Source organism: Anomaloglossus baeobatrachus, chromosome 1 (genome assembly GCF_048569485.1).
Source record: "Anomaloglossus baeobatrachus isolate aAnoBae1 chromosome 1, aAnoBae1.hap1, whole genome shotgun sequence".
In the NCBI taxonomy this organism is placed as follows: domain Eukaryota; kingdom Metazoa; phylum Chordata; class Amphibia; order Anura; family Aromobatidae; genus Anomaloglossus; species Anomaloglossus baeobatrachus.
Window position 1 is genome coordinate 20,662,909 of NC_134353.1, and position 23,895 is coordinate 20,686,803.

At 50.3% G+C, this 23,895-nt stretch overlaps 1 protein-coding gene across 1 annotated transcript in view; it reads left to right on the top strand.

Moving 5' to 3' along the window:
* LOC142299917 (vomeronasal type-2 receptor 26-like) overlaps positions 1–23,895 on the top strand; it is a 135,433-nt gene that overhangs the window by 76,636 nt on the left and 34,902 nt on the right. The gene's annotated exons all lie outside the window — the stretch shown is intronic.

Here is a 23,895-nt window from a genome sequence, read left to right on the forward strand (position 1 = left end):
AATGAAAATACAGCTGTCATTCTGGAATTTTCAGTGACCATAATCTTTCAGTGTAAATAGGACTTAAAGGGAGACTGTCAGCAGGTTTTCACACTTATGTGAATGTAGATCTGAAGCTTCCTTCACTCTAAGGCCAGCGTCACATCCTACGATACACCGGGCGATATGTCGTCGGGGTCACGGATTCCGTGACGCACATCCGGCATCATTAGACATATCATAGCGTGTGACAGCTACGAACGACTTTGAACGAGCAAAAATACTCACCTTATCTTTGCTCGTAGAAACGTCGTTCATTTTCAAAATGTTGTTTCTCCTTCTGTGCTCCGGTTCTTCATCATTCCCAAGGCAGCACACATCGCTCCGTGTGACACCCCGGGAACGACAAACACAGCTTACCTGCGTCCTGCCGGCAATGCGGAAGGAAGGAGCTGGGCGGGATGTTACGTCCCACTCATCTCTGCCCCTCCGCTTCTTTTGGACGGCTGCTGTGTGACGTTGTTGTGATGCCGAACATCCCATCCCCTTCAGGAAGAGGATGTTCGCTGCCCACAGCGACGTTGTCTGGGAGGTAAGTGCGTGTAAGAGAGAGTTAACGACTTTGTGCACCACGGGCAATTAATTGCCCGTGACGCACAAACGATGGGGGTGGGTACGATCGCTCGTGCGATCGCACAATAGATCGTACCATGTGACGCCGGCCTAACTCTTTTCCCCACTAAGAGCTGCCTTTTCCTGCTTGACTGACAGATGCTGTCAGCCAAGCTGTGGAAGGCGTCCTTGATTTAACAAAGGCTTCAGACATACAACATCATTTGCATATCAATTCTCAGCAAGTGATAAACAGACAGGTCATGTAAAGATATTGTGGGAGTTACTTGCACATATAAATACTGTAGTTTTGGGGAGGGGTGAAAAGCTGCAGTGCTGACAGACTCTCATTTAGTTTTTATTGTGGGAGAATTATAGTGAATCTGTCAGGTGCAACATGCACTCAGAACCACAAGCAAATCTGGGGGCATATTGCTAATCCCTGCCTAACCTACATGTAAAGACAGGTGCAAGGGTGTCCGGTGTAAAGGGGGGATGAAAGGAGGGCGAAGGATCCCTGGAAGGCGTCACTGGTTGCAGCGGTGACTGGGGTCTTGGCCACCAACCCCTCCTGCAACTTTTCCTGGATGGGGATGCTTTGCAGCTCCACCCGTTGTGTGCGGCCAGGAATTAGCCGCCGCTGCGAGATGTCGCTCTCCTCTGGGGCTGATGTTAACGCAGCACAGATAGTCCAGCTCCCCAAAGGTAGAGGGAGCCCCAGGGAGGACGATGGGGGCGGCTGATGGCACCGAATCACGGGTCAGCGGCGCCGGCAATGAGAAAGACGACACAGGGGGCTGCGGTTCAAAGTTCCAATTACTCACAGTTCCGAAAGCTCCCTGGAGGTGCCGTTTTCTGCTGCCATGGATGGACTCCAGCCAGTCCCGGGTGGTTCGGAGGCAATCACCGGTGTCTGTGGAAATGTGTGAGACCTTCGTCCTTGCGCTGACTCACAGCTCTCTGTGGCCTGAAGCCATTTGGGGATTCAGCTGTCTGTGTTAAGTGTCCCATGCCGTATGCAGGTGACGCGGGTCCTCGCTGTGGGGCCTGGGTGTAAACCCGACCCCAGATCATATATGTCACTGTGCTTTTGGAAAGTGGGTGGTGGGCGATGGGACATGAAATCCCCAATTCCTGCAGATTTGTTAGAGTTCATGAAGGTTTCCCCAACTGAGGGTTCTGCACCCCGACTGCGCTGGCAGTTTGGAAGCTGCTAAGCTCCCCCCCCAGCTGCCATGTCTCCTCTGTGTCTCACCATCTCCACCGGTCACCTCTGTCTCTCGGCCTTTTCCCATGATGTTCTTGCACTTTCTCCTCTTTCCCCGAGATAGCTCTAAGGCATGCATCCTGGGTGGTCCCCCTGAGGGGAGCTGAGTGTAGCACCCCCCCCAGGGGACCTGTCGCTCATTCGTTGTCTCAGACTGTTCTCTCACTAAAAGGGAAACTGTTTGTCTATCTACTAACTGAGAGCAGCCCCAACCTCAGGAAGGATTCAGCAGTGCTGGGGGATTACCCATGCTATGGTGCCGACCCGTAGTCTGGCTTCCTGTATGTGGTGATGCTAGATGTTCTGTGAGTGGCAGAAACCAGCGATTTACCTCTTCTCAGTAGGGAGAGAAATACAACTTGAACCAGACGCAATTCCCTGTGGCGACTGAGCCTCAGGGGTGCCACATCTGTATATGTTATACATAAAAAAAAGTGTCACCAATTGACACCAAAAAGTTACAGTATATAATATATAGCCCTATATCATTATCACCAGATTATGAGATGAAAAAAGAACTGCCAGATATTAAATGTGCCACAATATAATAATGTACAGAAAAAAAACTTGAAACACCCTGATGCGTTAGGCCCTTGGAGAAAGCCACGGCGAAACGCATCAGGGTATCCCAGTGGTAAGGCTTTGTTAATATGTAGCACTGCGGTATACTAGTTATTTGTTTACTATCAGGTCTTCACAATATACTTCCTGATTTATATCAGATCATATCCATTTGCCATCTTAATTTCACCTTTTCCACATTGCTATTATATTATGCCTTTGTCATCCTTACATGAATGAAGTTTTTTCTGTACATTATTATATTGTGGCACATTTAATATATGCCAATTCTTTTTTCATCTCGTAATCTGGTGATAATGATATAGGGCTATATATTATATATTGTATCTTTTTGGTGTCAATTGGTGACACTTTTTTTTTTATGTATAACCTATACAGATGTGACGCCCCTGCACTAGTCAGGTCGTCACAGGGTACTGCACGCTCTTTATTCTTAGTGCAGGACTCAGCCCCTCTTGGTTCTGGGTTCCCAACTTGCAGCACTGCCTCCATCAACATCCAAAAATCTCAATCACACCTCACACCACACCCGGTCAGGCACACCAGTGGGCTGCTGAGCTGGAATAGGGCCGCCCACCAAGGGGTCAGGCAGGGAGGTGGGAGGTGACAAGTCAGTTCAGTGGTAGCTTTCGACAAGTGAGGAGCTAGGAGGGAGCGTGTGGCTCCCGGGGAGGAGAAGATTGGGTTGTAGACCATGGTCTAGACCAGGAGAAGTCGAAGACCCGGTCGCGGGATATTGTGACTGGGTGCCTGTGTAATACTATTGTATGTACTGAGGATTTCGATTGCGTTAGGGCAATGACAACCAGAGACAAGTTCTTGGTGCAAAAGATGTTTATAAGATGTAACCAACAATATGTACATAAACGGAACAAAAACACAGTAGAACATAAAACACAGGAAATACCTTCCAGGATCGGAGCGAAGGGGAATTCCCGGGGCCACGCACCGGACTCCCCCAGGGAGACCACCAAGAGCGAACCCCTATACAGGGACTGTCTGGCAATCACCCCAGAAGGCCTAAATGCGCAGCAGCCGGGACACAAAGGGCAATAGGTATAGTCCAAAAATGTCCGTACAAGATGAGAGTCCAGAGTGGTTACGAACCGGAAGGAACCGAGCAGAAGTGCTGACCAAAGACGGCAGACGGAGTCCGGGCACAGCTTGATGAGACCAGGTGAAGTCCAGAGACGGTGTCGGTTGTTTTTCAAGAGGATCCAAATATCAATCAGGAACCAAGAGCAGCAAAGCAAGAGTACACAGCAAGCAGTATACTCAGGCACTGGACTAAGCTTAGGGGCGGCCTTTTAAACAGATGGACAGGAAGTAGGGCAACAGAACAGAAAACTCCATGTTAACAAAGGGCAAGCTCTTTCAAAAGAAACCTGGAAATCCCAGAACTCTGACAGTACTCCCCCCCCAGAAACGGCCTCAGGACGGATCAGGGCCTGGCTTGTCCGGGTACCATCGATGAAACTGAGCAACCTTCCGGGGCGCTCGAATGTTACCCACAGGTTCACAGGAATCGTCCTCGGGGGGAGTACCCCTGCCAACGTACCAGATACTGAAGCCGATGCCGATGGAGCCGGGAGTCAATAATGTCCTCAACCACGAACTGCTCCTGGCCGTCAACCATCACAGGCGGAGGAGGAGGCACGATACGACCATGAAACGTGTTAGGGGAGACAGGTTTGAGTAGAGAAACATGAAAGACCGGGTGTACCTTCAAATGGTGCGGCAACCTCAGCCGACAGGCCACAGGGCTCACGATCCCGGTGATCTTAAACGGACCGATGAATTTCTGCCCCAGCTTCTGCGAAGGAACACCCAATTTCAGATTTTTGGTGGATAACCACACCGAGTCCCCTACCTTATACATGGGTGCCTGTTTCCGGTGAGTGTCTGCCGACTTCTTGTAACGCTCCTGAGCCGAAGCCAAAGAATCCTTCAAAACCTCCAGATTCTGTCGTAGCTCCGTCACTCTGTCCTCCACCGCTGGCACCGAGACCGCCACCGGTGACCTAGGCAAAACATTCGGATGGTAACCCAAGTTAGCGAAAAAGGGCGTTACCTTAGTGGAGCTGCTCTGAGTGTTGTTATATGAGAACTCCGCCAAAGGAAGCAGCTTCAACCAATCATCCTGCAGATGGCTGACATAACAGCGTAGGTACTGCTCCAGGGTTTGATTAGTCCGTTCGGTTTGCCCATTTGTCTGAGGATGGTATGCAGAAGACAAACAGACATCAATACGGAGTGCCGAACAAAACCCCTTCCAGAATTTAGACGTGAACTGCACGCCCCGGTCAGAGATGATCTCATCTGGTACCCCATGCAATCAAAATACATTCTGGATAACCAAATCCACTGTCTCTGCGGCTGAGGGAAGACCGGTACATGGAATAAAGTGAGCAGCTTTGGTCAACCGATCCACCACCACTAAAATGGTATTGTTACCGCCTGAGACTGGCAATTCCACAATAAAATCCATTGAGATGGATCCCCAAGGGCGAGATGGAATGGGTAACGGTTGAAGGAGTCCCGTAGGAGCCACACGAGGGACCTTGCACCGGGCACAAACCACACATGAGTGGACATAGTCTTTCACATCCTTTAAACAGGTTGGCCACCAGAAAAAACGACTCAGAAATTCCTGCGTCTTCTGTACCCCCCTATGACCTGCCAACACGGAGTCATGGACCAATTTGAGAACCCGAAGTCTTACAGCCTCCGGGACATAAATACGTCGCTCTCTCAACCACACACCATTCCGAAGGACAAGAGTCACATCATTCGGGGGGGCAGCAAGAAATACGTCACCATCATAGGCCTGCTTGATGTCCTTCCACAAGTCCTGGTCCTGGATTACTCCAACGAAATTGGCATCAGATAACACGGTCTGAGACGGGGTTCCAGGCACGGAGTCCATGGCGTGGATTCGGGACAAGGCATCGGCTTTCCCATTACGTGAACCTGGACGGTATGTAACGATAAAATTGAACTGGTTAAGGAACAAGCTCCAACGGGCTTGCCGTGGAGACAGGCACCTGGCAGATTTAAGGAATTCCAGGTTACGATGGTCTGTGAGAACTATCACTTGCTGCGCTGCTCCCTGTAAGTGGTGTCTCCATTCCTTAAAAGCTGCAATAATCGCCAACAATTCCTTGTCCGCAATGTCATAGTTCCTTTCTGCAGGGGACAACCGGCGAGAAAAGAAAGCACACGGATGCAAGAGACTCTTGTCCCCAGTTCTTTGGGAAAGGATAGCCCCTAATGCATAATCGGAAGCGTCGACTTCCACAATAAAGGGGAGTGCGGGATTCGGGTGTATTAGTATTGGTGCTGAGGTGAAACAAACCTTGAGACGATTGAAAGCTTCCTGGGCCTGGGCGGACCACACAAACTTCTGTCCTTTCTTGGTTAACAGAGTAATAGGACGGACGATCTCTGAAAAGTTACGGATAAAGCGTCTGTAAAAGTTGGCAAAACCGACAAAGCGTTGTACCTCCTTGATGTTTCCCAGTTCCGGCCAGTCTAGAATTGCTTGTATCTTGCCAGACTCCATGTTCAGTCCCTGAGGAGAGATGACATATCCTAAAAATTGTATTTTTGAGCAATGGAATTCGCACTTCTCCAGTTTAATATACAGGTGGTTATCCCTCAGTCGGGCAAGTACTGTCTTTACGTGCTCCTGGTGTTCCTGTAGGGAATCAGAAAAGATCAAGATATCATCCAGGTAAATCACCATGAACTGGTCCATTATATCCCTAAAAATATCGTTGACTAGGTGTTGGAAAGCCGCAGGAGCGTTACAAAGTCCAAACGGCATCACTAAATACTCATAATGTCCATACCGACATCTGAACGCTGTCTTCCACTCGTCTCCGGGACGTATGTGGAGTAGATTATATGCCCCACGGAGATCCAATTTAGTGAATATCTTTGCCTGTTGGACTCTCTCCAATAGTTCGGGAATCAACGGTAACGGATACCGGTTCCGGATGGTTATCTTATTTAGTTCCCGGTAGTCGATACAAGGTCTCAGAGTCCCCTCTTTCTTTTTCACAAAAAAGATGGGTGCCCCTGCTGGTGAGGTAGAAGGTCGAATAAATCCCTTGGCTAGACTTTCATCGATGTAATCTTTTAGTGCTTCTAACTCAGGTGCCGCCAACGGGTAGACATGACCAAACGGGATCTCTGCCCCTGGGAGTAAGTCTATGGGACAATCATACGGTCTATGCGGGGGAAGCCGATCTGCTTTTCTTTTGTCGCATATATCAGCGAAGTCATGATATACCGGGGGTAGAACAGGTACCTGTACAGTGCCCTCCGCATTCGGTGTTACTGGAACCGGTACAGTTGGACTAATGGTCGGACCACTCTGCGGTGGGAAGGATATTTCTTTAGTCTCCCAATCGATGACTGGATTTGTAGACCGCAGCCACGGAATTCCTAAAATTATCGGAAAATGGGGAGAAGAAATCATCATGAAAACAAGGGTCTCCTGCTGACCTGGCTTCATCACACATTCTAGGGGTACTGTTTCCCGATCAACTGGTCCAGAAACTAATGGAGATCCGTCTACCGTCTCCATGGTAACCGGTGAGGATCTTTGTTGAGTCTGGATACCGTGTTTCCTGGCAAAAGAAGAGTCCATGAAATTTCCCCCTGCCCCAGAGTCTATCATAGCAGATGTAGGAATTAACTGTCCCTCCCACCGTATCTGAATGGGAAGCGAGCAATGGGTGTATTTCCCTTCTGAGTCCTTAGATGAAGTTGACATTACAGTCAAGGGAAATACCGCATCCAGGTGTCCACTTGCCTCAGAGATATCGGACTCTGCGTCCGTGTTGTCACACTCTGCCATGGCTGCCAATACCTTATTTGGGCGATTTGGACGTTTCGGGCAGTCAATCAGAAAATGGTCTGATTGACCGCAATAGAAACACAAACGCTCACGGAGCCGGTGTTCACGACGTTCGTTGGTCTCTCGCTTTTGTAGAGAGTCCACTTGCATAGGAACATCCTCGGCCTCCCGTGGCGTCCTGAGAGCGGGTTCTCTGGAAGGAAACGCAAAGTTGGTTACCCGGTTCACAGCTGCCCATTTTTCCTGTCTACGTTCCGTCAAGCGGGTATCGATACACACACAGTGTTGGAGAAACAGTTCAAAATCCCCTGGAGATTCGGAACGAGCTAACTCGTCCTTGATGGTACCGGACAAACCTTTTCTGAAAACTGACAATAACGCATTGTTTCCCCAGTCGGTGTCTACCACTAACCTTTTGAACTCAGTGGCGTATTCTACGACAGACCGCTTTCCCTGACGTAAGGAAAGGAGAGCCGATTCAGCGGTAGCACGGCGATTCGGATCATCAAACATTTGCGCCATTGCTGTTAGAAAGTCATCCAGGTGATTTAAACGGATATCACGATTCTTTATCATAGGATTAGCCCAAGCCAGTGCTCGGGAGGTTAACAACATGATCTATATATATAATTGCCTTATTCTGTCTGTCTATCTGTCTATCTGTCTGTCTGTCTGTCATGCTCCGAAATTGTGTCCTTATGGTGACACAAAGCCGATTGGCCGCTGGGCTCGCCATGGCCCCGCCCCCCACACGGATTGGCCTCTCGCCCCGGCTCTCTGCAGGCCCCGCCCCCCTCACGCAATGCACGCTCGCTCTGGCCCAACTGACACGGAGCTCCGACTCCCAGGTGAGTACACACACACACACACATCAGATCACACTCACTCATCACAACATGCTGGGATATCGCTTGCTTCTACACCGGCTCCGTCAGGATCCCGGCAGCGCCAGACATAACCTTGCGATGCTGGGATCTTGACGGAGGCCGTGAAAGCTGGTAACCATTATAAACATCGGGTAACTAAGGTCCCTTAGTTACCCGATGTGTATCATAGTTACCAGTGTACACCGGCTCACACTCACTCTCACACACACCTCACGCACACATCACATCGCATCCACACATCAAGGTCCTGCAGCTGCGGAACATACACACACATAACAGCACACACACACAAATCAGATCACACTCACACATCACATCGCATCCAAATACTCACAACATCCTGGGATATCGCTTGCTTCTCGGCGGCGATACTGTGCTGTTGTGAGCTTCCAGGACCTGCCGGGGGATCACATGGCCAGAAGCATGTGATATCCCCGGATGTTGTGAGTATCAGCGCGTATGTGCAATATCGTCAGTGTGTGTGTCTTTGTGTGTGAGTGTATGCGATCGTGTGAGTGTATGCGATCGGGTGTGTGTATGCGATCGGGTGGGTGTGAGTGTATGCGATCGGGTGGGTGTGAGTGTATGCGATCGGGTGGGTGTGAGTGTATGCGATCGGGTGGGTGTGAGTGTATGCGATCGGGTGGGTGTGTGTGTGAGTGTATGCGATCGGATCTGTGAGTGTCGGCAGAGGAGCACGGCGTGCTGGAGGAGGCTGAGAGGAGAGAGGCTGAACCTGGGGAAGGCTGGGATGGGGAGGCTGATGCTGGAGACGGAGAGGCTGATGCTGGCGCAGCATGGCGGATGGAGCACCTTTGGGAGTGCGCAGCATGGCGGATGGAGCACGTTTGGGAGTGCGCAGCATGGCGGATGGAGCACGTTTGGGAGTGCGCAGCATGGCGGATGGAGCACGTTTGGGAGTGCGCAGCATGGCGGATGGAGCACGTTTGGAAATGCGCAGCATGGGGGGATGCAGCACGATGGGGAGTGCGGAGTATGGCGGATGGAGCACGTTTGGGAGTGCGCAGCATGGAGGATGCAGCACGATGGGGAGTGCGGAGTATGGCTGATGGAGCACGTTTGGGAGTGCGCAGCATGGCGGATGGACCACGTTTGGGAGTGCGCAGCATGGCGGATGGAGCACGATGGGGAGTGCGCAGCATGGCGGATGGAGCACGATGGGGAGTGCGCAGCATGGCGGATGGAGCACGTTTGGGAGTGCGCAGCATGGCAAATGGAGCACGTTTGGGAGTGCGCAGCATGGCGAATGGAGCACGTTTGGGAGTGCGCAGCATGGCGAATGGAGCACGTTTGGGAGTGCGCAGCATGGGAGATGGAGCACGATGGGGGGTGCGCAGCATAGGGGATGGAGCACGTTTGGGAGTGCGCAGCATGGCGGATGGAGCACGTTTGGGAGTGTGCAGCATGGCGGATGGAGCACGTTTGGGAGTGCGCAGCATGGGAGATGGAGCACGATGGGGAGTGCGCAGCATGGCGGATGGAGCACGATGGGGAGTGCGCAGCATGGCGGATGGAGCACGATGGGGAGTGCGCTGCATGGCAGATGGAGCACGTTTGGGAGTGCGCAGCATGGCGGATGGAGCACGTTTGGGAGTGCGCAGGATGGGAGATGGAGCACGATGGGGAGTGCGCTGCATGGGGGATGGAGCACGATGGGGAGTGCGCTGCATGGGGGATGGAGCACGATGGGAAGTGCACACCTCCCCCCAACACACACACACACATACGCGCGAGCGCGCACTGCACAACACACACTGGGAACCACAAACAACTGCCCTACACAGACACCCACACACACAGACAACGCTGCACACACAAATATACGCACATACCGCACAACACGCACATTGCACAAAACATACCTCCCCCGAAAACACACCACACCCACACAAACCGCGCAACACACACAGCGCTCCACAAACAACGCAACACACAAACACCGCTCTCACCCCCATCACACCCAGACAACACCCAGAACATGTACAGCGCCCTACACAAACACTTGGTAACTACACACAACAACATCTATATATATATATAACAAAAATCATACATGAACTACACAATACGTAAATTCTAGAATACCCGATGCGTAGAATCGGGCCACCTTCTAGTTATACATAACACTTTTGACCGGTCAGAACGGTAATAATCAGCATGTACATCAAAAAACAGTATACACTGGTTAACAAATCCACGAAACTGACTACGATCACCACTGAAACGAAATGGGGGTAACCTAGGCATACCGGCAGCTGATACGGACGTAGTGGGGGCGGCTTCCTGAGCCTCCACTCTGGTTTGCAAATCCTGAATAGCCGGACCCAGTACCTGATGATCATGGCCCAGCTGTGCCTCCACATCACTAAGCTTAGTTTGCACCACCTCCATCTCCTGCTGCAAGGAGTTAATCATGGAAAACAGCTGATCTACTCGTGTCTCAGTCATTGCCCCAGCGAAATCCTTTTGGGGCCTGAGTATAAAGTAATACTATTGTATGTACTGAGGATTTCGATTGCGTTAGGGCAATGACAACCAGAGACGAGTTCTTGGTGCAAAAGATGTTTATAAGATGTAATCAACAATATGTACATAAACGGAACAAAAACACAGCAGAACATAAACACAAGAAATACCTTCCAGGGTCGGAGCGAAAGGGAATTCCCGGGACCACGCACCGGACTCCCCCAGGGAGACCACCAAGAGCGAACCCCTATACAGGGACTGTCTGGCAATCACCCCAGAAGGCCTAAATGCGCAGCAGCCGGGACACAAAGGGCAATAGGTATAGTCCAAAAATGTCCGTACAAGATGAGAGTCCAGAGTGGTTACGAACCGGAAGGAACCGGGCAGAAGTGCTGACCAAAGACGGCAGACGGAGTCCGGGCACAGCTTGATGAGACCAGGTGAAGTCCAGAGACGGTGTCGGTTGTTTTTCAAGAGGATCCAAATATCAATCAGGAACCAAGAGCAGCAAAGCAGGAGTACACAGCAAGCAGTATACTCAGGCACTGGACTAAGCTTAGGGGCGGCCTTTTAAACAGATGGACAGGAAGTAGGGCAACAGAACAGAAAACTCCATGTTAACAAAGGGCAAGCTCTTTCAAAAGAAACCTGGAAATCCCGGAACTCTGACAGCCTGACTTATTAAAGAATGTACGTCTGGAACACCATGGTGTGAACAAGGTGCAAGACTCAAAAATATACAACTAAACAATAGGATAAAGAGGTGCACACCAGTCACAATGTATAGGGGAAAAATGAAAAGCATAACTGCTATGGGAATGCTAGACTGAAAAATACAATAGACTATCTGAAAAAAGTGAAAAACATGAAAATGGTATCTGCATAACTGCTCTGAATAATAGGAATGAGAGATGTTTAGCCATTGTATTGATCAATGCAAAGGAGCCCCAAACCCAAGCGCCAAGGTAATCTCTATTTTTGGGGTCCCTAACCTATGTGTGACCTCACCTGCAGTTAAAAAACTTGCTCTGTACGGGAAGAAAAGTGTTACACCTCGTGGCTCTCCTGTGGCAAGGAATGAGACAGTCTCCTTGCCTGCCACGAGCGCTCCTGCTCAACAGCGCCGAAGGTCTGCCAGACTGCGCAGAGTGCAGGAGAAACCTCCTCAGAGAGGCAGCACGAGAGTGACACCTAGTGGTACTCCTGTTGCAAGAGATGAGGCGGTCTCCCATTCCTTGCCTGCCGCAGCTCCTCCTGCTCAGCAGCCTCGAAGGTCTGTGAGGTTGCGCAATGTGCAGAGGTTTGCTGTTCAGGGAAGCAGTGAGACTCCCGTTATCTCTACACATTATGAGACCGAGGATCCCGCCTCTATTTCCCAGAGGCAGGAGGGTGAGCATGTGCTATGCTTGGTGGATCCTGATTCGCCCACTGACGTCACACGGCTTGATGACAAGGCTGGTGACGTGGTGAATCCTGACTGGCCAGGCTGGGATGTCGTGGATCCTGATTGGGTCAAATCCGTCATCTCCGCCTCGCGCCCGCCCTTGGCTGGAGCTACACCTCCTTAAAAGCTCCTCCTGCCATCATGGCGGCGCGCGACCGTCCTTCTATGTTTGGATGTCTGGCAGCGTGCTGCCACGCCACTGCTCAGGCATTATCGTCTTCTGTGGGCTTGGCCCTTGCTGCTTAGGCAGCAGCTGGTTTGCAGGCCGTGTCCCTGCCTTGCTGCTCCGGCAGTAGCTCCTTTGACAGGCCGTGTTCCTGTTCCAGGTGAGCTCCTCGAGTCTCCACCGGACTCACCTGGTTATCGAAAGCACACGTGCGTGGGCACCTCTGTGCTACCCTCGTGCCATATTCTCGTGACTTCCACTGGCACACGTGCGTGGGCACCTCTGTGCTTCCCCGTGCAACAGGTACACCGAGCCGTGTGATCCCTGCCATACAACCCTCACGGGTTAGGGCAGACCGGTGTACATAGATCGTCTGTGACATTCCAGACGATCGCTAGCAGCAACCCGCTCACTCTTCACCCACCATAGCAGCGGTCCCTTACACCGCACAGTGGACCTTGACCGGCGGAAGCTGTCCATTCCCCATCTTGGCACGCTTCCCCGGGTCCCCCTCGTAACATTACGGTCGCGCCAAAGGTCTGGCTATGGCTGAAGAGCAGCAGCAGTTGCTGCGTTATGTGCAGCAGTTGGAATCACGATTGGCAGCAGTGGAGCAGTCTTCCTCCGACAAGACTACTCTGACGACAGTCGCCACCCAGGCGGCTACCCAGGCTGTGATATTGGGCGGAAGGTCTCCTCGCCTTGCGCTTCCAGAGCGCTTTAGCGGGGACAGCTCCGAGTGCCGTGGCTTTATAAACCAGGTCATCACCTACTTAGAGCTGTCCGCGACTCTTTACGCTACCGAGAAGGCGAAGGTAGCCTTCGTCCAGTCCCTGCTCACAGGCAGAGCGCTGAAGTGGTCCACGCCGTTGTGGGAGCGCGGAGATCGGGTGGTGAATAACTTAGCAGCCTATCTTGGGGCCATGAGAATGGTGTTCCTCGGGCCTCAAGTCACCCACGACTCTGCGCTGCGCCTCCTACGACTTCGGCAAGGGTCCGCTTCAGTCGGGGACTTTGCCGTACACTTTAGGACACTTGCCGCAGAGCTGGACTGGCCGGATAAGGTCCTTGTCCCTGTGTTCTGGGAGGGCCTGGCGGGGTTCGTCAAAGACGCACTGGCCACGCGTGAGGTGCCTGCTACTTTAGAGTCCTTGATTGTGGTTGCCTCTCGCATAGACATCCGCCAGGCGGAGCGGAGGCTCGAGGTCTCTTCAGTACCCACGTCCTCAAGGCCTAAAAAGCGTCTGGCTTCCGTTTTTCACCAGACAGGTCTCCCAGCCAGCTCTGTAGGCGACTCCGTAGAGTCAATGGAGGTGTCCAAAGCAGTCTCCTCTACCCCAGGTTCTCGGTCTGGTGTCATCTGCTTTTCCTGTGGGCAGAGGGGACACATAGCTACCCGATGTCCCAAACCGTCGGGAAAAGACAGCGTCTAGTTTCTATCAGAGGGGGGACTCTAGACGCTACCTCTCCCTCTAGGTTGACTATCAGCGCCCAGTTGCAGTTCGGCACTACTCTCTTCTCTGCCCTGGCTTGCTTGGACTCAGGCGCTGAAGGCAATTTTATCTCGACCTCCCTGGCAACCCGATACTCAGTTCCCCTGGTTCTGTTGCCCAAGCCACTCAGGGTCCGGGTAGTCGACGGGTCCATACTACTCGATCCTATCACCCAGATCACTATCCCTCTCAGGATGGATGTACCACCGGGACACCATGAGCAGGTGTCCTTCCTGGTGCTTCCAGGGGGACGGATGAGATCCTACTGGGCCTTCCCTGGTTGAGACAGCATGCTCCTATACTCAACTGGGCAACAGGGGAGATCTCATCCTGGGCAGGATCCTGTAGAGAGCACCTCGTGACTACCGAACCACCCGCTACCATTAGGTCGGTTGGGTCCTCAGAGAATACAGGGGGGCCGGGTTTACCGACACCTTATGAGGCCTATAGGGATGTCTTTTCAAAAAGGGCCGCAGATACTCTTCCTCCCCACCGGCCATATGATTGCCGAATAGACCTGAAGCCAGGCTCCGAGCCCCCTAGGGGCAGAGTGTATCCACTCTCTGCTCCAGAGACGGAGGCTATGTCCAAATATATTCAGGACAGCCTGGCGAAGGGGTTCATTCGCAAGTCTATTTCACCGGCTGGTGCAGGGTTCTTTTTTGTGCAGAAGAAGGAAGGGGATCTGCGCCCTTGTATCGAATACAGGGGATTAAATGCAATCACGATCAAGAACAAATACCCTTTGTCCCTCATTACTGAGCTATTTGATCGATTCCGCGGGGCAAAAGTCTTCACAAAGCTGGATCTACGCGGGGCGTATAATCTAGTGCGAGTCCGAAAGGGCGATGAGTGGAAGACCGCCTTTAACACCAGGGACGGTCACTACGAGTATCTAGTAATGCCCTTCGGACTCTGCAATGCCCCCGCCGTATTTCAAGACTTTGTGAATGACATTTTCCGGGATTTGTATCTTTCCGTGGTTGCATACCTGGATGACATTCTTATCTTCTCACCCGATCTTACCACCCATCGGAGGGATGTCATCCGAGTACTTAAGAGGCTCCGCACCCATTCGCTATATGCTAAGCTGGAAAAGTGCGTTTTTGAACGGGAATCCTTGCCGTTCCTGGGGTACATCGTGTCCAGTCAGGGGTTAGCAATGGATCCGGGGAAGTTGGAGACAGTGATGAACTGGCCTGAGCCCCGCTCGCTGAAGGCGATCCAGCGATTCTTGGGGTTTATCAATTATTATCGCCAGTTCATTCCCAACTTCTCGACGGTGGCAGCACCCATCATTGCCCTTACCCGCAAGGGCGCTAATCCCAAAGCATGGACACGAGAAACGGTAGAGGCATTTCACTCTCTCAAAACTCACTTCTCCAGAGCTCCCATCCTTCATCGTCCAGACATCTCCAAACCCTTCCTACTGGAGGTAGACGCCTCTTCGGTCGGTGCAGGTGCAGTCCTGTACCAGAAAAACGAACGAGGAAGGAAGCATCCTTGTTTCTTTTTCTCCAAGACCTTTTCTCCGGCCGAGAGGAACTACTCCATAGGGGATAGGGAGTTACTGGCGATGAAACTAGCATTCCAGGAATGGCGGCATCTCCTGGAGGGTGCGAAGCATCCATTTGAGGTATATTCTGACCACAAAAACCTCACATACCTCCAGACAGCACAACGCCTGAACCCAAGGCAGGCCCGTTGGTCTTTATTCTTCTCCCGGTTCCGCTTTATTATCCGCCACCTGGCCGGTGAGAAGAACGTACGGGCCGATGCCTTGTCACGTTGTATGGTTGTGTTGGAGGAGGACGAGGAGGAGCCTCGTCTTATACTACCCCCGGACAGCTTGAGGATGGTCACTCCCACTTCTTTGGACCAGGTGCCACCTGGCAAAACCCTCGTTCCCCCTGAACTACGGAACGAGGTGCTATCGTGGGCCCATGCCTCCAAGGTCGGGGGTCACTTTGGGGTCAAAAGGACCAGAGACCTGGTGACCAGGCATTATTGGTGGCCGAGACTACCCCAGGACGTACAGGAGTATGTGGGAGCCTGTATGTCGTGTGCTCGGAATAAGCCGTCTCGGCAGAGACCGGCAGGTCTTCTTCACCCACTGCCAGTGCCGGATCGTCCCTGGGAAGTGGTAGGGATGGACTTCCTGGGAGATCTGCCCAAGTCAGCAGGGCACAAGGTCGTATGGGTCATCACGGACCACTTCTCTAAAATGGTCCACTTGGTGCCTCTCCCACGACTCCCGACGTCACGTGCTCTCGCCACCTTGTTCATTCGGCATGTATTTAGGTTGCATGGCATGCCTGACAAGGTGGTGAGCGACCGGGGTCCCCAGTTCGCGTCTCGCTTCTGGAGAGAGCTCTGTAAGCTCCTGCAGATAGAGCTGAACATCTCCTCCGCATACCATCCCGAGACCAATGGACTAGTGGAGAGGACTAATCAAACCTTGGTAACTTACCTCCGCCATTTTATCTCCACGCATCACGACAACTGGGCTAACCTCCTTCCTTGGGCCGAATTTGCCATTAACAATTCGGTCCATGAATCCTCTGGCCAGACTCCGTTCCTACTCAATAACGGACAACATCCCAGAATCCCGGTTCCGATGCCCATTACGTCACCCGATACTAGAGTGGAGGATTGGGCGACCAAGGCCCGGGAGATCTGGGATGACACCCAAGAGGCTCTTAAGAGGGCTAAAGACCGGATGGTGACAACGGCTGATGTCCGCCGTCGCCCTGCACCATCCTTCGCCCCTGGTGACCTAGTATGGCTGTCCTCTAAGAATGTTAACCTACGGGTACAGGCAGCCAAATTCGCCCCTAGGTATCTGGGTCCGTTTAAGGTACTACAGCAGGTAAACCCGGTGGCATACCGACTCCAGCTCCCTCCACGCTGGGCTATAGCCAACACCTTTCACGTGTCCCTCCTGAAACCCGTACGACTTAATAAATTCTCGGGGTCCCTGCCGGCTCAAACAGACTCCCCGTCCGACGACCCTGAGGTGGCAAAAATTGTGGAGACAAAAGTCATACAGGGCAAGAGGTACTACCTCGTGGAGTGGGCCGGTCGTGGTCCGGAGCATAGATCCTGGGAGTTGGAGGATCATATCCGCGCCCCGGGGTTGATAGCGGCCTTCGAGCACGGGCAGGGGGGGGGCCTAGACGGGGGGGTAATGTTACACCTCGTGGCTCTCCTGTGGCAAGGAATGAGACAGTCTCCTTGCCTGCCACGAGCGCTCCTGCTCAACAGCGCCGAAGGTCTGCCAGACTGCGCAGAGTGCAGGAGAAACCTCCTCAGAGAGGCAGCACGAGAGTGACACCTAGTGGTACTCCTGTTGCAAGAGATGAGGCGGTCTCCCATTCCTTGCCTGCCGCAGCTCCTCCTGCTCAGCAGCCTCGAAGGTCTGTGAGGTTGCGCAATGTGCAGAGGTTTGCTGTTCAGGGAAGCAGTGAGACTCCCGTTATCTCTACACATTATGAGACCGAGGATCCCGCCTCTATTTCCCAGAGGCAGAAGGGTGAGCATGTGCTATGCTTGGTGGATCCTGATTCGCCCACTGACGTCACACGGCTTGATGACAAGGCTGGTGACGTGGTGAATCCTGACTGGCCAGGCTGGGATGTCGTGGATCCTGATTGGGTCAAATCCGTCATCTCCGCCTCGCGCCCGCCCTTGGCTGGAGCTACACCTCCTTAAAAGCTCCTCCTGCCATCATGGCGGCGCGCGACCGTCCTTCTATGTTTGGATGTCTGGCAGCGTGCTGCCACGCCACTGCTCAGGCATTATCGTCTTCTGTGGGCTTGGCCCTTGCTGCTTAGGCAGCAGCTGGTTTGCAGGCCGTGTCCCTGCCTTGCTGCTCCGGCAGTAGCTCCTTTGACAGGCCGTGTTCCTGTTCCAGGTGAGCTCCTCGAGTCTCCACCGGACTCACCTGGTTATCGAAAGCACACGTGCGTGGGCACCTCTGTGCTACCCTCGTGCCATATTCTCGTGACTTCCACTGGCACACGTGCGTGGGCACCTCTGTGCTTCCCCGTGCAACAGGTACACCGAGCCGTGTGATCCCTGCCATACAACCCTCACGGGTTAGGGCAGACCGGTGTACATAGATCGTCTGTGACATTCCAGACGATCGCTAGCAGCAACCCGCTCACTCTTCACCCACCATAGCAGCGGTCCCTTACACCGCACAGTGGACCTTGACCGGCGGAAGCTGTCCATTCCCCATCTTGGCACGCTTCCCCTGGTCCCCCTCGTAACAGAAAAGGACCAAGCTATATATGTGAAAGATGACACATGGCTATGGGTCTTATTTCATAATGTATAGGGGAACTGTAACTGGTGTGCAACTCTTTATCCTATTGTTTAGTTGTATATTTTTGAGTCTTGCACCCTGTTCACACCATAGGTGTTCCAGATGTACATTCTTTAATTAGTATGCATTTTCTGTCTGAGAACCCTGCCCCACCCATAGCCATGTTTCTTATTTCCCATATATAGCTTGGTCCTTTCCTTCCCATACAGAGCAAGCATTTTAACTGCAGGTGAGGTTCACATAAGTTAGGGACCCCAAAAATAGAGATTACCTTGGCGTTTGGTTTTTAGGCTCCTTTGCATTGATCAATACAATGGCTAAACATCTCTCTTATCCTATTCATAGCAGTTATGCATATACCATTTTGATGTTTTTCACTTTTTTCAAGTAGGCCATTGTATTTTTCAGTCTAGTATTCCCATTGCAGTTTTGCTTTTCATTATTCCCCTATACATTGTAACTGGTGTGCAACTCTTTATCCTATTGTTTGGGTGCCTGACTTAGTCTCGGAGGACGGTCAGCAGTAAATACAATAGCCGGTCTTGGACCGAAAGCACAGCGGGGTACTGGACCCTAGGTCGGGAAGAGGCTTCAAGCAACCCTTCAATTAACCTGCCGAGGATAGGGCCTTTATGGACTGTCCCCAAAAAGCGCAGAGATCGGGGGCATTAGCGCAACGAGGGGGATAGAGCTTTCCAAACAAAGCAGTCCACTGAAATCCCAAGCGTGAGCTCCTGCGAGCACAGCTCTTTTACTCAAAAAGTGGGGAGCGTGGCCCAGACAGCTTCAAGCTTACGGGCCACTTGGACACTACTAAAATTTGTGCACGGAGGCAGGCTCCGGACCATCAGGCAGTACTGCAGGGGAAAGATACCCGGACGAGCTCCCCTAAGAGGGCAGCGGCACCCAGAGACTTGGTTTACTACGTTGTCAGCATCTGCTTTCCTTCTGAGTGAGTACCTGATAACCCCCTGCTTCCAGCGTGTCTGCGCTCCCCTAAAAACCCCCTCCATCCAGAGTCCCGGGGCCTTTCCTGCTCGTGGAGGCTAACGTCATCTGGCTGCCCTATTCCATCACGCCGAGTACTCCGACCAGAAGCGACGGTACTCCCCGTTACCGTACACCACGGGTGGCATCACGACCTATATCTCCCATGTAAATAATTCCCCCTTCTTCACATTTGAGAGTGGCCCCAGACCCCCGGGTCCAGAAACCCTCGAACCACAAGTAATCACCCCCCCCCGGATCCAAGCGGTTCGGCCACTGCAGTGGCGGCACACAGACAGGTGTACATATTTTTTGAAATGAGAGATATACAGTACAGACCAAAAGTTTGGACACACCTTCTCATTCAAAGACTTTTCTTTATTTTCATGACTCTGAAAATTGTAGATTCACATTACATAGTTACATAGTTACTTAGGTTGAAAAAAGACCTAGGTCCATCTAGTTCAACCTTCCTCCACCAGTTCTACATTTAGTCACTAAGTCATTTATAACCAACAATGTTTTGTGTACTGAGGAAATCATCCAGCCCTTTTTTAAAAGCTGTTATAGTATCTGCCATTACTACCTCTTGTGGTCGGCATTCCACAGTCTGACCACTCTAACTGTAAAGAACCCTTTCCTATTTAGGTGTCGGAATCGCTTTTCTTCCACTCGCAGTGAGTGCCCCCTGGTCCTTAGTATTGTTTTTGGAAGAAATAAGTCATGTGCCAGTCCTTTATATTGACCACACATGTATTTATACATATAAATGAGATCTCCTCTGAGACGTCTTTTTTCTAAGCTAAACATATCTAACTTTTTCAACCTGTCATCATATGGGAGGCCTTCCATTCCTTGTAATAGTCTAGTTGCCCGCCTTTGAACTGACTCTAACTTCTGAATGTCCTTTTTAAAATGTGGAGCCCAAAACTGGATCCCGTATTCCAGATGTGGCCTTACAAGTGATTTATAGAGGGGTAACAATACGTTGGGATCACGGGATCTAATCTCTCTTTTTATACACCCTAAAATCTTGTTTGCTTTAGCAGCTGCTGCTTGACATTGAGTGCTGCTGCTCAGCTTATTTGTAATGAGAATACCCAAGTCCTTCTCCTGTTCTGTAGTCCCGAGTTTACTTCCATTTAATGTATACGCAGCTATAGGATTACTCCGTCCTAGGTGCATTACTTTACATTTATCAACATTAAATCTCATTTGCCAAGTATCCGCCCATTCTGACATCTTATCCAGATCTTTTTGTAATATTGTACTATCCAGGTCAGTTTTTAATATCCTACATAGTTTGGTGTCATCGGCAAAGACTGACACTGTACTATCAATCCCATCCACAAGGTCATTAATAAAGAGAGTAAAAAGAATCGGTCCAAGCACAGATCCCTGCGGCACCCCACTGCTGACTATAGCCCATTTAGAGAATGTACCATTTATGACTACTCTTTGTTTCCTATCTTTTAGCCAATTCCTTACCCAGTTGCATATTGTGTCCCCTAGTCCTTGCTTCTGGAGCTTTAGTATAAGGCTATTATGTGGTACAGTATCAAATGCCTTTGCAAAGTCCAAATAAATCACATCAGCTGCATTACCAATATCCAGGTTTGAACTTACCCCCTCATAGAACCCCAACAGGTTGGTTAGACACGACTTATCTTTCATGAATCCATGCTGTTTGTCAGTTATCATATTATTTTCTGCAATATATTTTTGCATGTCATCCCTTAAAATGCCCTCAAAAACTTTGCATACTACTGATGTCAGGCTTACTGGACGGTAGTTGCCTGGATCTACCCTCTTACCTTTCTTAAATATCGGTACCACATCAGCAATCCTCCAATCCTGAGGCACCAACCCCGTTACAAGTGAGTCTAAAAAGATGAGATACAGCGGTCTGTCGATTACGGAGCTCAATTCCCTCAATATTCGTGGATGAATGCCATCTGGCCCTGGGGATTTGTCAATGTTTAATTTACTCAGACGTAGGCGTACTTCATCTTGTGTTAAATTAATTATATCGGGTGGTGGACTTTGATTTTTCACTTGTTGAATGATCCCTGGTACAGTCAGTTCCTTGGTGAATACAGATGAGGAATGCCTATTTAATATCTCAGTCTTTTGTTTGTCCTCTATAACTAACTTGGTATTATATTTTAAGGGGCCGATACTATCCTTTGTTTTCCTTTTGGCATTAATGTATTTATAAAGGATTTTGGGATTTATTTTAATGTCATTGGCGATTTTTGTTTCAGTAGCTAGTTTTGCTTGTTTGATTTCTTTTTTGCATTGCCTATTGATATCTTTTTACTCCTGCAATGCTATTTCTGTATTCTCAGCCTTTAAGATTTTAAACGCCCTTTGTTTTTGTTTTATTATACTTTGTACAGTCTTATTTATCCATAGTGGTTTCTTTTTATTCCTGGACATTTTATTACCAGAGGGTATAAGCTTTTTACAGGACTCTAGCAGTATATCCTTAAACTTACCCCATTTATGTTCAGTATCCCCAGTTACCATGACTCTTTCCCAATCTACACATTTAAGCTCTTCCCTTAATTTGTTGAAATCAGCTTTCCTAAAATTCCAGGTTTTAGCATTCCCCCTTTGAAATGTTCTATTGAATATTATGTCGAAGCTTACCATATTATGATCGCTGGTGCCCAAGTGCTCCCGGACCTGTAGATCTGAAATTGTATCCGGTCTATTTGACAGGACCAGATCTAGCAAATTATCTCCCCTGGTCGGTTCACCTACCATCTGAGAGAGGAAATGGTCTTGAATGGTAGATAAGAACTTACAGCTTTTAACAGAACCAGAAGATTCTATGTCCCACTGTATGTCTGGATAGTTGAAATCCCCCATAATAAGAACCCGATTATTATTATTAGCTGCCTTTTCAATTTGTTCCAGCATTTCACCCTCTATTTGTTCAGGTATGTTAGGAGGCTTATAGCAAACTCCAATTAGCATTTTTCCATTATTCCCCTCCCCATGTACATTTACCCATACTGACTCTACATTGTTGCTGTTCCCCTCAATGTCATCATACAACACAGGTTTTAGGTGAGATTTGATAAATATACACACCCCACCACCTTTTTGGCCTTTCCTGTCCTTCCTAAATGTACTATAACCCTGTATGTTTATCACCCAGTCATGGCTTTCATCCAGCCAGGTTTCCGTAATGCCCACCACATCATAATCCATGGTTGACATAAGAGTCTCCAATTCATTCATTTTGTTTGCAAGACTTCTTGCATTTGCCAGTAGACATTTAATCCTATTAACACCTTTATTACTCCTAGCCTCCCTATGTTCCTTGTATGTCCCATCCCCCCCTAATCCTTCATTGACCCCTACCGTCTCCCTGTCTCTATCTGCTCTATCTATCCCCTTATTTGCTCCACTACCCTCCCTCCCCCCCGATCCTAGTTTAAAAGCTCCTCCATCCGTCTGACCATTTTCTCCCCCAGCACAGCTGCACCTTCCCCATTGAGGTGCAGCCCGTCCCTACCGTAGAGCCTGTAGCCGACTGAGAAGTCGGCCCAGTTCTCCATGAACCCGAACCCTTCCTTCCTGCACCAATTTCTAAGCCACATATTTATCTCCCTAAGCTCCCGCTGTCTTTCTAGTGACGCTCGTGGCACCGGTAGTATTTCTGAAAACACCACCTTGGAGGTCCTGGACTTCAGCTTCTCTCCTAGTTCCCTGTAATCATTTTTAAGGACCTTCCACCTGCCTCTAACTTTGTCATTAGTACCAATGTGCACCATGACCGCTGGGTTTTCCCCAGCCCCACCCAGCAATCTGTCTATCCGATCCACAATATGCCGAACCCGAGCACCCGGCAGACAACACACTGTTCGGCAATCACGGTCTCGGCGACAGATGACCCTGTCTGTCCGCCTAATTATAGAGTCCCCTACCACCAACATCTGTCTGGGCTTTGCTGCACTCCTATTTCCCTCCTTCCTACAGCAGTTGTTTTCCTGGTTGCTAGGAGCAACATCCTGCTGTAGTGACCCTAGTCCAGGCCCTTCATTCCTAATATCAGCCAAACAGGCATATTTACTAGGTTGTGCCAGGTCAGGACTAGGCTCCCTGACACTTTTCCCCCTACCTCTTCTTCTAACTGTTACCCAGCTACCTACCTCTGGGTCCTGATCTTCCCCACTTCCACCCTCCTCCATAGCACTGGCCCCAGCAAGAGAAAGCTCAGTGAGCTCTAAACTCCTCTCCAGGTTTGCAATGCCCCTTAGTGTTGCAAGCTGCTTATTTAGATCAGTTACCTTGGCTTCCAAATACGCAACATGCTCGCATCTAGTGCAGACATAGTCACCCTCGAGCGGCTGCTCAAGGCATGCATACATCTGACAAGATACACACCTGGTAGCATTGTCCATGGAGCACCTATCAAATGGGGATCAACAGTAAAGTAGAAAAACAAAGAGAAAAAAACTAAAGAAACCCAATGGGAAACGTATAAGGATAAATTCAAACTATGTTCTTGTGTCAAACTATGTAATTGTGTTGAAACTATGCACTTATCTTAAATTCAGCACTTTTTTTTTTTTTCCCTTTTCACAGAATCACAAACAGACACACAATCCCCTAATGAAATTCAACAATTACAGTTATCACCACTATGTAATTGTGTTGAAACTATGCACTTATCTTAAATTCAGCACTTTACTTTAGTTCAGCACCTCGCTCGCTCAGCACCTCGCTAGTACTGGCTGGTTTATATAGATGTACAATGACTATCAGAAGCTGCTGGAAGCTTCTAGA